We start from the raw sequence: 14347 nt of genomic DNA on the forward strand, positions 1-14347 counted from the left end.
ATCTCTTTCTGTGGAGCTTAATGGATATGTTTAGGCCCCAAATTTTTATACAGATCATTACAATGTTTATATACAATTTGCTGTAAAGAACAGCAACTACTTTCAGGTGTGCTTACATTGTGATCTCTCAGAGGTGGAATCAATGGGAGCTATTATGGTTTGGCTCTCAAAGGGACAGGAATATTGGGTTTGCAGTGAGGGTGCTCAGAAAATGGAATACAGCACCACAGATGAGTCGGGATACTGCTAAACTCTAATCCTGCATATGGTGAAGATTAATGTGGTTTGAGGAAATTTTATGCTCTCTTTCTCCTCAAATGCTGCCACTGATGGACTGTTCACTGGAAAGCCTATCACATTTACAATACACTGGCAACTGAGAAACTTGAAATCAGGAGATAGAAACATTGTACTGTCTTCAGAAATCCTAGAAATTTGTTTTGGATACCTTTTTGATGAAGATGTTTCCATACCAGTCCCATTCACAAACCATTTGGTTCTTTAGCAGCAGTTTTGCTGTCAGAATCTTCTTGGTAATTTTTCTGCATGATTGTAGGTCATTAGTTTAGAATTTCGTGGTGCTTATGTATAGTTTTATTATTTACTTTTTTCCTTTGTTTTTATGACTTTTGTGATCATTTCAGGTGTACTTTTATTGGTATGCTATCACACTTTGAAGAATTTTTGACTAGGTTGTCTTGGATTTTCAGTATTAAATGCCTCATAACCACATGTATTTGTTTTCTTAGCCTTAGCATATGTATGACTCCAAGTTGTAATTAGTGACTCTGTGTTAAACTGTACCGACATGTCTATAAAACACAGCATATGGATATCTTGATGAAAGCAAATTGGAAGATGCTGCTTTTATAAACCTGAAAGCTGCAGAGCAGATGTGGAAGGAATTACCGCAAAGAATCTCAACTGGCATATAAAACAGAAGCTGAAGTTTATTTTGGTTTTATTATAAAAGAAAAAATATTTTACTAAAGCTCTGTTGTATTTAAGGTTACAGAAAATTGTGTTGTTCAGGACAAACTGTGAAACTATGTACACTGATGTTACAATGGAACAAGGCAACTTTTTCCTTGAAATATTTAGTACTAGAACTTTACAAATGGATTGTAAAATACGTATTTTTAGAATTTACAGTAAATTTAATAATGTTCCTTTTTGGGGGAGAAGATTGCAATAGATATTGCAAAGTTAATATCCTTTTTTTTATTTCATGAGCGAAGAGGAAAATAGTGATTACCCTTTTTGCAGTCTGATTGTCTGGCTTCTTCTGTGGAAAGTCCTGGTCATAAATGCTCGTTTCTGAAGAGCTATTAACCACAAGCATACCCATGCTGTCATATTTTCAACACCTAATCAGTCAGACTGACTTCACACTCAGGCACACTCAGGCACGCTCAGGCACGCTCACACACATTTTCTGTTTCAATTATTCTATTAATGTTGCACTGGATTACACTGCACAGTGAAAACACTACAAGATTTTGAGTTACACTTTTTATGTAGAGGGTAACTGGAATCACCCAACATGAAGTATCTTAACACTAAAAAGAGAAAAATACTAACATACTGGGTAATTTCATGTTTTCTTATATGATTGCCCATTGTGTTGACACCTGTATTTTTCAACTACTAAAAGAAAACCAGCTAAAATATCTTATGGCTTTAAATGTTCTGGTTGGTTACCTAAACAAATTCTTCTGTTGGTTATTGAATTTGGTCAAATGCATAGTATGTCAGATTGTCAATAAAGGAACTGAATGGGGTTAATATCAAATTAACCTGTAGACTGGATGTTGTTTTGACAATACAGATTTTAGAATTCTTTTATGAATAACTCATTGTCTTGACTGCTTGTATAAAAGGATGACAGAGTATGGGCAAGTCAGGCAATTTGTTGCTTTGCACATGAAAGGAATCTGTGAGTGCAGTGATAATTTAGTATTCAAACTAAAGACACAATCATGAGGCAATAGAACTACCTTTTGGTGAAACTCCCTTGAAAATATCACTCAGGAAAAATAAGCCTAGAAATAGTGTTCAACATGATTATTTGGGTGAACTTCAACAGTTAATAGCATTAAACATAGAAAAACACATGTAATAGATTAGATAAATCAGGTTTTATTGTTGAGATACTCAGAAAAAGACTGCATTCTGGTTGGACCCTGCAATTTTATAAAAGAAAAATGTATTTTATAATTATAAATGTGATAAGGATTTTACTGTGTATTTGACGAACATCATATAGTCTATGAGGAAAATAATAAAGCAAGCTTCTTAATATGTTTTCATCACAACTGTATAATTTGATGGAAATGAAAGCGTTAGTACTTGCCACTTTAAGATCACTAATATTTATGTATATTATTGACCCCCAAATTATCATAGATTAAACAATTAATAGCTATGTATTTTCCGTCTTCTGGAGGTTTTTTTAAAGGGAGAATTAGCAGAAAATTATGGTATAGTACTAAATTTTTAAAAATTTATTAACTTTATTTAATTACTAGTATTAATACTTTGGCTTCCATTGTGCCTGAAATGTAATATGAAATAACAAGTTATGACTCTGATGTTTTGAGGACCTGTATTCTAATGTAGTGTCTAATGTAAAAAACCATAATAAAATAATGGCATACTAGAAACATAGGTAAGTTATACAATGGGAATACAGTTAAGGCATAAAAGGCTTTGATTGAGCTACACAAGAGCTACTTCATAGAAATATGAAACTTGTGTAGCCAAAAAAAATGATAATGCAATAATTCCATATTTATGATTAATTATCCTTAGTAGAAATGTTCTCTCCTAGAGATATTTGAAAAAAGCGTGTGAGCTTTTTGCAAGTTTACTACAAAACCTTTTGTATCTCTTCCAAAGACTAACTGGGAGATGACTTTATTAATGATTTGAAAGTCAAACAGCTGATGTCAATTCCAAAGCTCATTGTTTCAGCTTTTTTAAAAAACTGTTATTTTTGTAAATCTAGCTACATATTTTTTTCCTTATTGAAATGTCAGAAAGTCTTTGAGCAAGTTCATTAGACTTTCAGAATTGCCTCTATGACTGCTGATGGTTATAATAGTCAGGCAAAACATCACATAAAGTAACACTAAGTTTGGAATGTAGTTACAAAGCTTCTGGAACATTTGTAGAATTGCAGACTTCAAAAGAAACCTCCAGTCCAGAGTTAAAAATCTAAAAACAATTTCCAAAATTCAAGTAGTTTGTCTTATTTAGTTTTTATTTATTTATTTATTATTTTGAATCAGTATAGAAGTTGTACTCGTTTGGATTATTTATGTAGCAGTCACAAACAGCCTCAAAATAGGTCTCTTGGTAAAATAGTTGTCTTAAGTGAAACTGCCTTTTTGTAAGAAGTGTTTTCATGGGGCAGAATCCCTTTGACTGAAGCAGGGTTGTGCTTTACAGAGAGCTGAGATGCCCTGACAGAGCAGTCGCCACCCTGCCTCCCTGGGCTGTACTTCTGTAGAATGATAATTGGTTTCTTGGAAGCAAGGAATTAATTGCAGATAAAGCCTGTGTGTTTCTTCACAAGAAAACTGCCTATCCATTAATAAATCAATGAAAATTTTGCTGTACTGAAACCAGAGTCCAGTTAAAACAACATTTTCAGTCCTTACTTTCATGTGTTTCTAATTTTCTTTTAGAATTTCTGTTTGCATTTGTGCAAGTGTGCGTGCTTTTCTTTAGTCTTAGCTGAACGGGTGAATTTTGGAGCATAGCCTAAGGAAAAAACCTTTTGGCTATTTTTTTAAAATTAAAAGCATATTTTAGGTGTTTTATGTAATTTGTTAAATAAATTGTTTGAAAATATTGCTATATAATACCACAATTAAAAATTAAATATTCCTTTATAGATTATACTGAAGGGTTTAGGCAAGTGATACATAGTTCAGACTGAATGCAGAAAAAATGGCCGAGTAATCCTTGAATACTGATGCTACCACTGTAATTTTTTTACTGATAGGAAAATTACCCAAGTAAACTCACATTGCTTTAGTTTCCCCATCTGTATAATGTGAATAATACTTACCATCTCATGGGAATGTGTGGAATTTAGTATTTATGCATCTCTTTGAAGTTCATCTCTAAATCAATTCTGCAACCCAAATTCCAAAATGCATGGTTGTAGAAAACTGTGAGACACACCAATATTTTCTGGAAGTATTTTTCTATACCTATAAATACTGTATTTGAGCTGGATGTGTTGTCTTTCTGTATCAGGTCAAGCCTGTTGGAGCAGTAGGGTATAATGTGATGACTAACAGAGAGTTCTCATGAGAACAGGGTAGACACTGATGTACAATGAGAGAGAAAACTGAAGCATTCTCAAGGTACTCTCTGCTTGGCTGAGAATGTTAAAAAGAAACCATGACCCATGACTTAAGTCCAGCAAAAAAATACTTTCTTCATCTGTATAACGTTGAGGTTGCCAGGCAGCTCAAAATTCACTTTTGCATAGCTCAGATGTGGGAGTCCCCCAGAGAAAGTAGAATTCCGGCTGCCTGTAGAGTTCTCCCACCTTGGGAACAAATTTAAAGAAAGGGAGGTCACTTCTTTTGAGAGGAGTCACTTCCATTGTGTGTACAACCATGGAGAGATGTCCTGGCTAACAATCCTAACAGCAACTTTCCAACTTGTCACCAAGGAAATGAGCTTCTTCCCAAGTAGGTCTGCTTGCAACAACTTTATTAGATATGTCTAGGCACCATTATTTCTTCATATTCAATTTTTTCTCATCCTACAATGCTTGGTAACAGGGATGCAATTTCTGAACTGCTAATTGCATAAATACATTTCAGGAAAAGAGCACTCCTGCAGGTTTTTGATATTCATAATTTCTTCTACAGTTTCAGAGAAGCAAATGTCATCCTGGAGAAAATGAGCATTCAATTATTTTGTCAGAGCGCCTCTCACTGTTTTATCTGACGTGTAGCTTTCATAATGTTCAAAAATCTTACTGTTATTAAATAATCATCCAGTATCCTGATGAAACAAGAAGTCTTTAATTTACAGGTGAGAAGCTGGATATCAAGAATGAAGTCCTTAATGCAACAAATTGCTTGAGCTTATTACTAATCCCTGGTATACTAAGTTGGCCCATTGATACGTGCCTGAAGACAGATGCCTTTTTGGCAAGTCAAGGATATGGTGATTTCTCCAAATTTTCCATTCAGCAAAATGTAACACTTCCTTTTCAGTATAGGATATCTTTCATTGTTGGAGTTTTGGAAGTCGAGGAAAAAGTGCAAACACATTGTAAAGGAACAGTTATATGTATTTTCCCCTGGAATAATGTGATAGCAACTTTCCTGAACTCTTTAAAACAAATGGAAAAGAAGAGAAACTGGAAAAAGTTTCTGTGGAAAGGTTGGTGTTGTCTGTGTGTTTGGAAGATAATTCATTGTCACTATTGTAAAGCTGAAAATCCATTGCATGACTTGTTATGAAGCAACTGACACAAGCAACTGACACAAGTTGTAGTGTCCACTAGAATATTTTTAATTGAAACTATTTTGAGCCAATATTCAGGCTCTAAATACATGAAAGTACTGAAAAATACATATATTACACAAAACATGAGTTGGAAAAGATTCACTACTCAAGGTTCAGCTTTTGTCTTGCGGCATTTTTTGGATACTATAGGCAGTGAATGAAATCCAGGCCACGCTGGAGGCAAAAGGAATGTTAAATTTTCCACAGGACCTGGATTTTATCCAATATGTACTGTATTTCAGTATAGAATGATCAATATTAAAGGTTAATTACCTAAATTAGTTCAGACTGACCATGTCTCATATCTCCTAAACAATAAATTATTTAGATGGTATTCTGCTAAAAAGATCAAGGTGCCTTACTGTGCTGGATGTATTTTTGTCTCTGTTCAAATAATCAGAACCTGTAAGCCATGGAAAGACTCAGAATAGATAATAAATGTAAAGCCAGGAATTAATAAGTGAATAAATATATAAAACACTATGGCTGACCTAATTTGTTTTAAAAATCCAAGTAACAATATAAAAACTGTTTGAAAATGCATAACTTACCAGTGGGTAACTTCACTGGCTTTTTTGATGTATTTGTCGAATAGAGCATTTGCTACTACAGGACAGCAGTACTCTTGTATTATGCTCACAAGATAATTATTGCAATGAGGTGATGAGTGTTTGCTCAGGTAACAAAGTAGAATACGTAGGGATAGATCTGATTGTAGTATAACGTAAATAGTATAATGTAAAACGGTACGACGAGTTCCTTGCTCTCAAAGAGAATGAAATAAATGAATTATAAGCTTTATAGCCCCACATTGGGACACAATCCCCGCATACCTTTGTTACGAGAATCGGTGCCCTTCTCATAAAAACGTCCTAAACAAACTCGTGTTAGCTATAGCCAACTCTCGCCAGCTTAAAAATTGAGAATGGTTCCTTTAAACTGGAACTTTACGAGACACTTTTGCTTCTTCTACATCTTAGAAAAGATCGGAGGCAGAGGTGCACTGCTGCCTTCACGACCCGCGCTGTCCCCGGAGCAGCGCCGATGGAAGCACGCCGCGTTCCGCTGCGCTCCGCAGGCTCCGCGCTGCCCGGGAGATGCTGCCGCGCTCCCCGAGCCGCTCCGGAGCGCGGCCGCGCTTCCCGCGCTCCGCGGCGCGCCCGGGGCGCTGCGGGCGGGGGGCGCGGGCCCGGGCCCACATTCCCACATTCCGATGCGGTGAGGCAGCCGCGGCCCGGCCCGCCCCCGCCTCGGCCCCGGCCCCGCTCGCAGGGCGCGCACGGCGATGGCGCTGGACCGGGGCCAGCCGCGCGCGACGGCGCCGCTAGTCCGCGGAGCGGGGGCGCGGGGCTGGGGCGCTTGGCCGGCGGCGCCCGCCCGCGGGAGGTAGGAGGACGCTCTCGGGCGGGCGGCTCCGGCTGGCAGCTCCCAGCGGCGGGACGGGACCCGGGGCGCGCCCTCGGGCTCCGGGAGTCCCCTCGGCGGGCGCCGCCTGCTCGTCCAGGAGCAGCCGCGCTCGGGGTCGGGGCCAGCGGTTCCCACCGGGCACTTGCGGGACGTGGAGCGCTCCACACGCCGCCCGCAGCGTGCCTGTGGGAGCGCGGGGTGCCCGGGGCAGGAGGAGGAGCTGCCGCATCCCGTCTGCCTCGTGTGCAGGGGATGATCCTAGCGACCCGTCCGCTGGGAGAAACGCGCTCTCCACCAGCGAAGAGGGGCGGTCCGAGGGCAACCCTCCCGGGCGGCCCCGCGCCCTCTGTCCGCGGCTGAGCGAGCCGGCGGCGCTGCCCGCAGCCCCTCCCCAGCTCTCCGCGTCCCTCCCGGGCCCGGCGGGGCGGTGCGCGCCCGCAGCCCCCGCCCCCGGCCCGCCGGGGAAGGCGCCTCGCTCGCTCCGCCGCCCCGGGCAGCGGCGGCCGTGGAGCCGTGGCGAGGCGGGGGCGGCCCCGTCCCGCAGAGCGCTCCGCCGCCGCGGCCCCGCCGCCGCTGGAGTCACCGCCGAGCCGAGGAGGAGGACGAGATGCCGGGGTACGCTGAAAGGTGCGTCCCCTGCACACCCCGCCCGCTCTCACGGGCTCTTTCCCTGACTCCCGAGCGTGGCTGGCTCTCCTCTGGGGGCTCTCTGGGGCCGGGTCGCGGCCCCCATGGCTCCCGTGGCCCCGGGGGGTTGCCGAGGGCTGCCCGCTCGGCCGTGCCCCGCGGCGGGCGGGGGCTCCGCTTTCGGCCATGTTCGCAGCCCCCGCTGCCCGCGCCCTGACCTTCGGCTTGCGGGTTCTCCCCCTTCCTCTGGGAACCAAGAAAACCCCAAATGCAAAAGAAAATTGGGGTGGGCTGCCCTTATCCCACGTGCTAGAAATTGTTCTAAATTCATCCCTCACTCACTCTCTTCCACTGCGATTGTACAATCAGTTGTAATTTTTACGTTCAAGTCTGGCCAAATCCAGTCCGGGGTTGGCGCAGTGCATCGGAGATGTGGCGTTGGAAGGCGCCTGTGGCTGTGACAGGGGTGCTGCCCCTCTCCCCCTCAGTGGGTCTCTGCTCTTTGGGGGTGCTGCAAGCCCTGACACCCAGGCGTGAAGGGGCAGCGCATTCCTCCCAGCTCCAGACTTCTCTTTGCCCCACTTGGTGAAGTGTTGTTGAGTTAGAAAGACTCAAAGTCTGCAAACACTTGGAGAAGTAGTTTTGCTGAAGTGTTTGTAGGATCAGGACCAAAGTGTCTAGGTGTGATGCTTATCTGTTCTGCTGCACCCTCTTGGGATGCCACCAGCACAGGTGATAAAGGGAAGGCCCTATACAGGTGATTGGGATCTGGGCTTCTTCTGATAAAGGAAATGAAAGAACTGGATTAAGAGTGGTAGAGAAATGCCTGAAGGATCAGCTGTACTTCAAGGAACAGTAAAATGTTTTGTTTCATGGTGAGGTATTTGTTTAAGGAGCAGAATTGGCCTTCTTCTTGTATTTATTATGCTAAAAGTTTGATAAAGTTTTCCAAATACTTCCATCCTCGATGTTTATGTGACAAAAGTTTGCTAAAGATTTCCATCCTTTACATTTGTATATTTGAAAGAAGATCAGAGAATCTGCCAATTATGAAGCAGCTACTTAGTAATTCTTGCAGAGCCGTGACTATTATGTAGCTTAAGAAGTCATGTTTCTCCAGCTACAAATAATCATCTTTGATCTGTGGTGTCACATCCCTTAAAAAGTCTACGGCAAACAACCAATGATTGTGATCATCACAAAAACATTGAAACAAATACGTGAGCAGTGAAATAACAAGGTGAAACCAGAAACAGACACTGTGCTTTGTGTATTAGGAAGTGCTCAAGAGACATTCACAAGACATAGAGGAGTATGTCCAGTCTGCATAAATTTGCAGAGGATTACTAAAAGTTTTGCTTTCTTAGTCATCTAAATAGAATTCATGCTTGCCATATTGAGGTAATAATCTTAGATACTGTAATTAATTCATTTGTGTTTTCATACATGGTAAAAAGTTTATTATTAAGACTTTGTGACTGTAGATGAGGCAGTGCAGTTCCTGTCCTTTCAATTAACATTAACTTCATGGGATACGTCTTATACAATAAAAGTGTGATGTTCAAACCGGAGTTCCAAGACATTAAGAAGGGAAAGAAATGCCACAAGGTAAAATTTTTAGCTCAAGAAACATGAAAGCCCTACTGCAGAATAAATAATTTTCTCAAAACTGTGTTTACTGGAGAGGAAGATAGAGCAAGTTCATAAAAATGATAAGGTGATTTGAGATTTGGGAGATTTGTAATATGAGAAAAAGAAATTTCCTGTATTTAGGATATCCAAAAGAATGTAATTAAATAATTTGAGCACTATTTGTAAGTATTTGTAGAGGTGAGTATTTCTTTGATAAAAGGGCTGTGTTTTATTTAAGAGAAATATGAATGTTAAGATTCACTAGTGACTAGGACCTGCACAGAAATCCAATATGGGAGCAACGTGCGCACTGAAAAGTGACAGTTGTGACTGTTCATGAAAGATTGTACATTTATAACCACTGGAAATATTTTGCTTCAGGTAGCAGGTCTTCTCTTATTTTTGGAGAAGAACAGCTGACATTTAGCAATAGTTCTTGGATTTAAAATGAGAATTAGTTAAAACAAAAATTCAGTTATTAAGGAGGCAAAAAATAATTATTATTTCATTAGAAGCTCATGATTTGCATAGAGATTTTTTTATTAAACATTAAACTAAAGGTTTTTTTAGTGATCATCTTAATTGATGTTCATATTTACAAAAGCATTTCTTTAGGAATGTTTTCTTGTAAGACACTGATGACCGCACTTCAAAACATGGGTTGTCATTTTGTTTCGTGCTTCAACAGCATTTTAGTGCAAAATGGATTTTGGGTCGTGACTGTGACTCTTAAATTTTATAAATGACAATGATATATGTTATTAGCAATAATTCACTTCTTGTTTGTTTGTTTATTTGTTTGTTTTATATACTTCTTGAAAATACCAGTAACTGAAATGTTGGAAAGAAACATGCAGCTCCAGTGTGGACAGACTTACTCTCATGCCTGTTCACAATGCAGCCATTGGTGGTTTTATTGAGCAGTGGCTATCATTCGATTGTGCAGGCAGCAGGTTAACAACTGTCTGTACCTTTAATATGCAGTCTGATTCATTTGTAAATAATGCTTTTCATCATGTCTCTGTTTTAGAAAATGTTAGCATGCTAGCATGAAATCCATGTTTTTCCTTAATTTTGTCCCTTTCTGAGCCTTCTTAACCACTTAGAAGAGAGGTGTTGCTCGTGTACTTGAGGGCTTACATGACTGAGTATGTATTATATGAGAACAGTCCAGCTTACTCTGAATACTGCTTTATTTTTCTTGGCAAACCTGAATATATATGTATATATATGCTTTGGGTGGGGTTTTCCTTAGTCATGGTACTGCCAGATATTTGTCATATTTCACTCCTTGATTTTTTTGTGCAAATCATCTATCTGCTGAAACAAGACTTTTGTTTAACAGCTGAGGATAAAGTGCTGACAGACTTTCTATGAATTTCCTATATTGGGAGGTCTCTAATATTTTCCTTCTGTTTCAAGGTACAGAGTTTTGATTTTACTTGAAATAAAAAAGTTAATTTGTAAGTATGTCAATGTGGGATCCAAGTCTGATCCTCTGGTTTTGCATATTGTGTCATGCTGACATCTCTGTGCAAGACATAATTAATGTCACTGGTTTTAAACTAGGCCATCCACAATACTTTCTTCTTTACTGCCCAATCATTCATAAATAATCCAACATGTTCAAGCAAGAACTTGATGTGGCAGCACTTACTGAAACCTGGTAACAAGGGCAAAGAGGAAGGAGCTCAACTCCCCACCAGAATTATCCTTCTTCCAGAGCCCGCTACATTGCTCCAATTTATCAAGTGTCAGTGACAATGCCACCGGTAATACCAGCTCTTTCAGTAGATGATTTAGAGCAACAGGGACACAAACCTTGTGGAGTATGTGATGTGCCCCATGGGGCTTCCTCCTGCATTCTTTACATCCAAAACTCGTGTATACTTGGCTTAGAATTGGGTATAGAGACAGTGCAGGCTTCAGTGTTGTACAAGGAAGTGTGTTCTGTGGGCCTGTGTATATACTGTGACATTTTCGAGGCATAACGTAACAGTTAAATAGGCTCTCCACTGTGGGATACTTTTTATTCTACATTGTTATCAGTAAGTAATTTAATAACTTGTTACAACATTTTCAGTGGGTACTCCTTATTAAAAGAAAATTTAGTATACTATTGTATTTGTCTGGTGTAACATTTAAAAAGTAATTAAAAAATTAAATACTCAGGCATTTTCAGTGTTATGTTACTTATGTCAATGATTTTTAAATGAGACACAAAAAATAGAAACACTGAGAGCGAAGTTGAAGCTACCATTTGAAAATAGTTATTTTTGGGCTAATGGTTTTATTCTATTAGTATGCACAAGTGCTGCATAACTTGCATCTAATAATAGTGTGTTTTCTTAAACAGATGACTCTCCAGTTGCGTTGACCTTGCCTTGTGTAGTAGGACCTTGCTGTCTGCTGTTTCAGACAATGCTCTGATGTGAGATCTCTCCTCCCACAGTATGTTTCTCTGTCTGTGCTACAGCATACAGCAGGAATGCTTCTACAGTGATCTTTGGTATTTGAGGTTTTTGTTACACTGCATCTTCTTTCAAACATTTTCATAATGCATTCCTTTACTCCAAGTACAAAACTCTGTTGCTTGGATTAGGTTAATTTCTTTCTGTAGCGGTACAAATACCTTTCAGCAGTGTTTTGGGGAAAACCAACTTGGTTTCCCTTTGGAATGTAGCAAGATAAAAAGGGGTCATACCAAACCAGCTACTGCTTTATGTACTACTAACAGTTCACATCAAAGAACAACCTGTAGATTTCTTGAGGAACTTTCTTGATGTGAATACCTCCTTTTTAAATCCTTTAGGGTTTTGGATTTTTAGTTATGTACCAAATTGCAAGGGAAAAAGAAAACCTGATGTTGTAATATCCAGACTGGTTTGCATTTTGAAGATGACATTCTGCTTCTGTTCTAATTTTAGGTAATTTTCATACTCGGACATTTTTCAAGGATGTATTTTCAACCAGTTAGTTATTGTTCAGTTTGGACCAATATGTTAAAATGCATTTATAATCAGATTGTTGCATTGGTGGGCAGAGATTTCTATTAACTGGTTAGTATTTTTCTAACTTTTTCTACAAAAAGTCACACTTCTGGTAACTTTCAAGTGTATCAGGTGTTCTGTGAGTATGTGCATTGTTCTGCTGAAAGCTGTGGGAAAATAACCTCATCGCAGGTATTTCTTGTGAAAGCTTTAAATTTCTGATCACTCAGTGTGCACCCACTTTAATTCAGCACACTTATGGGAAGCAGTAAACATAGAGGAGAGTCTCTGCAAGGCTGGAAACCCCTGGATTTCTGACTGCAGGAAGGGCTGGCAAACAGGCTGAATCCCTACTTGCTTCTGGAGTTCATGTTCACTCCTTAGCTGTGCTACAGGCCACGGTTTTGTAACATATTCAGTGGCAGTGGTGACAAAAAGACCAGGCAGATAACGCTTCTTGTAATCTTTTGCATTATGGCACTTCTACATTTTTGGTGAATAATATTTCTTAATATGGCTCCTTTAGAAGCCTTGAAGATTATCAGTGTAGTATAAATAGTCTGTTGTTTGCAGTTTTATCCACAAATGGCATACAAAAAGGCGAGAATCTTGCATAATTACCTTTGTTTTGTTATGATTGCTCATTTTTTTGTTTTTGTTTTTCTTCATAATCAATTTATGGAATAGACAACAAAAATAGAAACAATAAAATCAAACAGTGGGCAACTATTGGAAATATTTTTGTCTTAAGAGCCACTCAGAATATTACTGTAATTATTGCTTTGAATATATCTGTCTTCTCATTCTGTACTTTTATTCAGAAAGGTATAAGCAAGAACTTCAACTTCAGCGGTGGTGTTCACTCAGTAGACTCAGAAATGAAATAGGGAGAAACAACATAAAAATAGATGTGTGTCATTGTGAAACCTCCATGACAATCCCACTTAGAGGCATTCCTTATATCATTAGCCTGGGTCATTTAAGTATTTAAGTACAATTTTAGGATTTTTAATTTTTTTTTGATTGGATGGATTTAGAAAGTAGCTATCAGTATTCCATAATCTCGTGAAATTATATTAGCTTAGGCCAAGTCCAGGTAGCATTGGGTGCTGTTGTTTTCATTGTGGTGCTTGTTCTGCCTTTGTCCCCCTAGTTAAACAGATTTCAGAGACTGTAGGACAAGATTCCAATACTAACTTAAACTAACTTACAGGATGAAAGAGAATTGTTTATTAATTCTTTAATTTTTTTTAGATGTGTCAGGTTGAAGAAGAAGGTGTTATTATTCACCTAAGCCAAACTAGCCTTCTTGGTACTTCAGCAGAAAACATTTGTAGATAAAGGTCTAAAGTTGAAAACTGTTTGGAAATACAGCTGAACCCCCAAATGCACTGTTCAGTTGTTTCCATTCTTACCTAACTTTTCTAAAAGAAAATAAAAGTTAAGTGTATATGTAGTATCCTGGTATAGGAATGCTGTGATCATTTAAAATCTACCTTTAGCAGCCAGTTTCACTGTGGAGAAGGAGTATAAAATTAATACTGCTCATTCTTTGTATTAAGCAGATGTGGTCAACTACCAATTTATTTGTGCAGATTAAATTTGTTTATATATACTTACAGAGACATTTTAGATTTGCTATAAAGAAAGAATATTCTTGTAAAATGTTAGTTCAGGCCCATGACTAAGAAGGCATTTATGAGTCTCCTAAATTATTCAATGCCCTTTTTTTTGTTGTTGTTTTTAGTGGTCAGCTGAATTTTTTTTCTTGTTCCAGCAAATTCTGCGCTATGGCAAATGTTTTTTTGCTGGATCCCTGTGTCACTCAATTATGAATACTCTTTGGAAGAATGTTTTGCTTGCTGTTGTTATGCTCACGCAGCAAATTCTGGAACTCTGTCTTAAAACTTCTTATTTCTGTATCGTAGGAGATATAAGGACTTGAGGGATCAGGGAAAACAGTCTTTTTGTAAAATTTTGTAGATTCATTTGTATAAAGCAATATGAATACCTTAGGAGTCAGCAACATTTTGGGTTGTAAATGGTCCTTCTGCTTTACTGAGATAAGGAGATACTAAAATTTTAGATTAACTTTGGGGGAATTAGAAAAATAATGGGATAATGTATGATATTAATAAATGGATAATATCTAC

The 14347-nt window shown here is 39.2% G+C and overlaps 1 protein-coding gene across 3 annotated transcripts in view; it reads left to right on the forward strand.

Moving 5' to 3' along the window:
- Positions 1 to 7503: 7503 nt before the first annotated feature.
- Positions 7504 to 14347, forward strand: part of PLCE1 (phospholipase C epsilon 1) — a 142385-nt gene continuing 135541 nt past the window's right edge. For all 3 annotated transcript variants that reach the window (XM_033065666.1, XM_033065667.1, XM_033065669.1), the window contains exon 1: positions 7504 to 7572. The gene's annotated coding sequence lies outside the window, so the exon portion shown is untranslated. The remainder of the gene's footprint in view (positions 7573 to 14347) is intronic.

The sequence above is a fragment of the Catharus ustulatus genome, chromosome 8, assembly GCF_009819885.2.
Source record: "Catharus ustulatus isolate bCatUst1 chromosome 8, bCatUst1.pri.v2, whole genome shotgun sequence".
NCBI classification, from domain to species: Eukaryota; Metazoa; Chordata; class Aves; order Passeriformes; family Turdidae; genus Catharus; species Catharus ustulatus.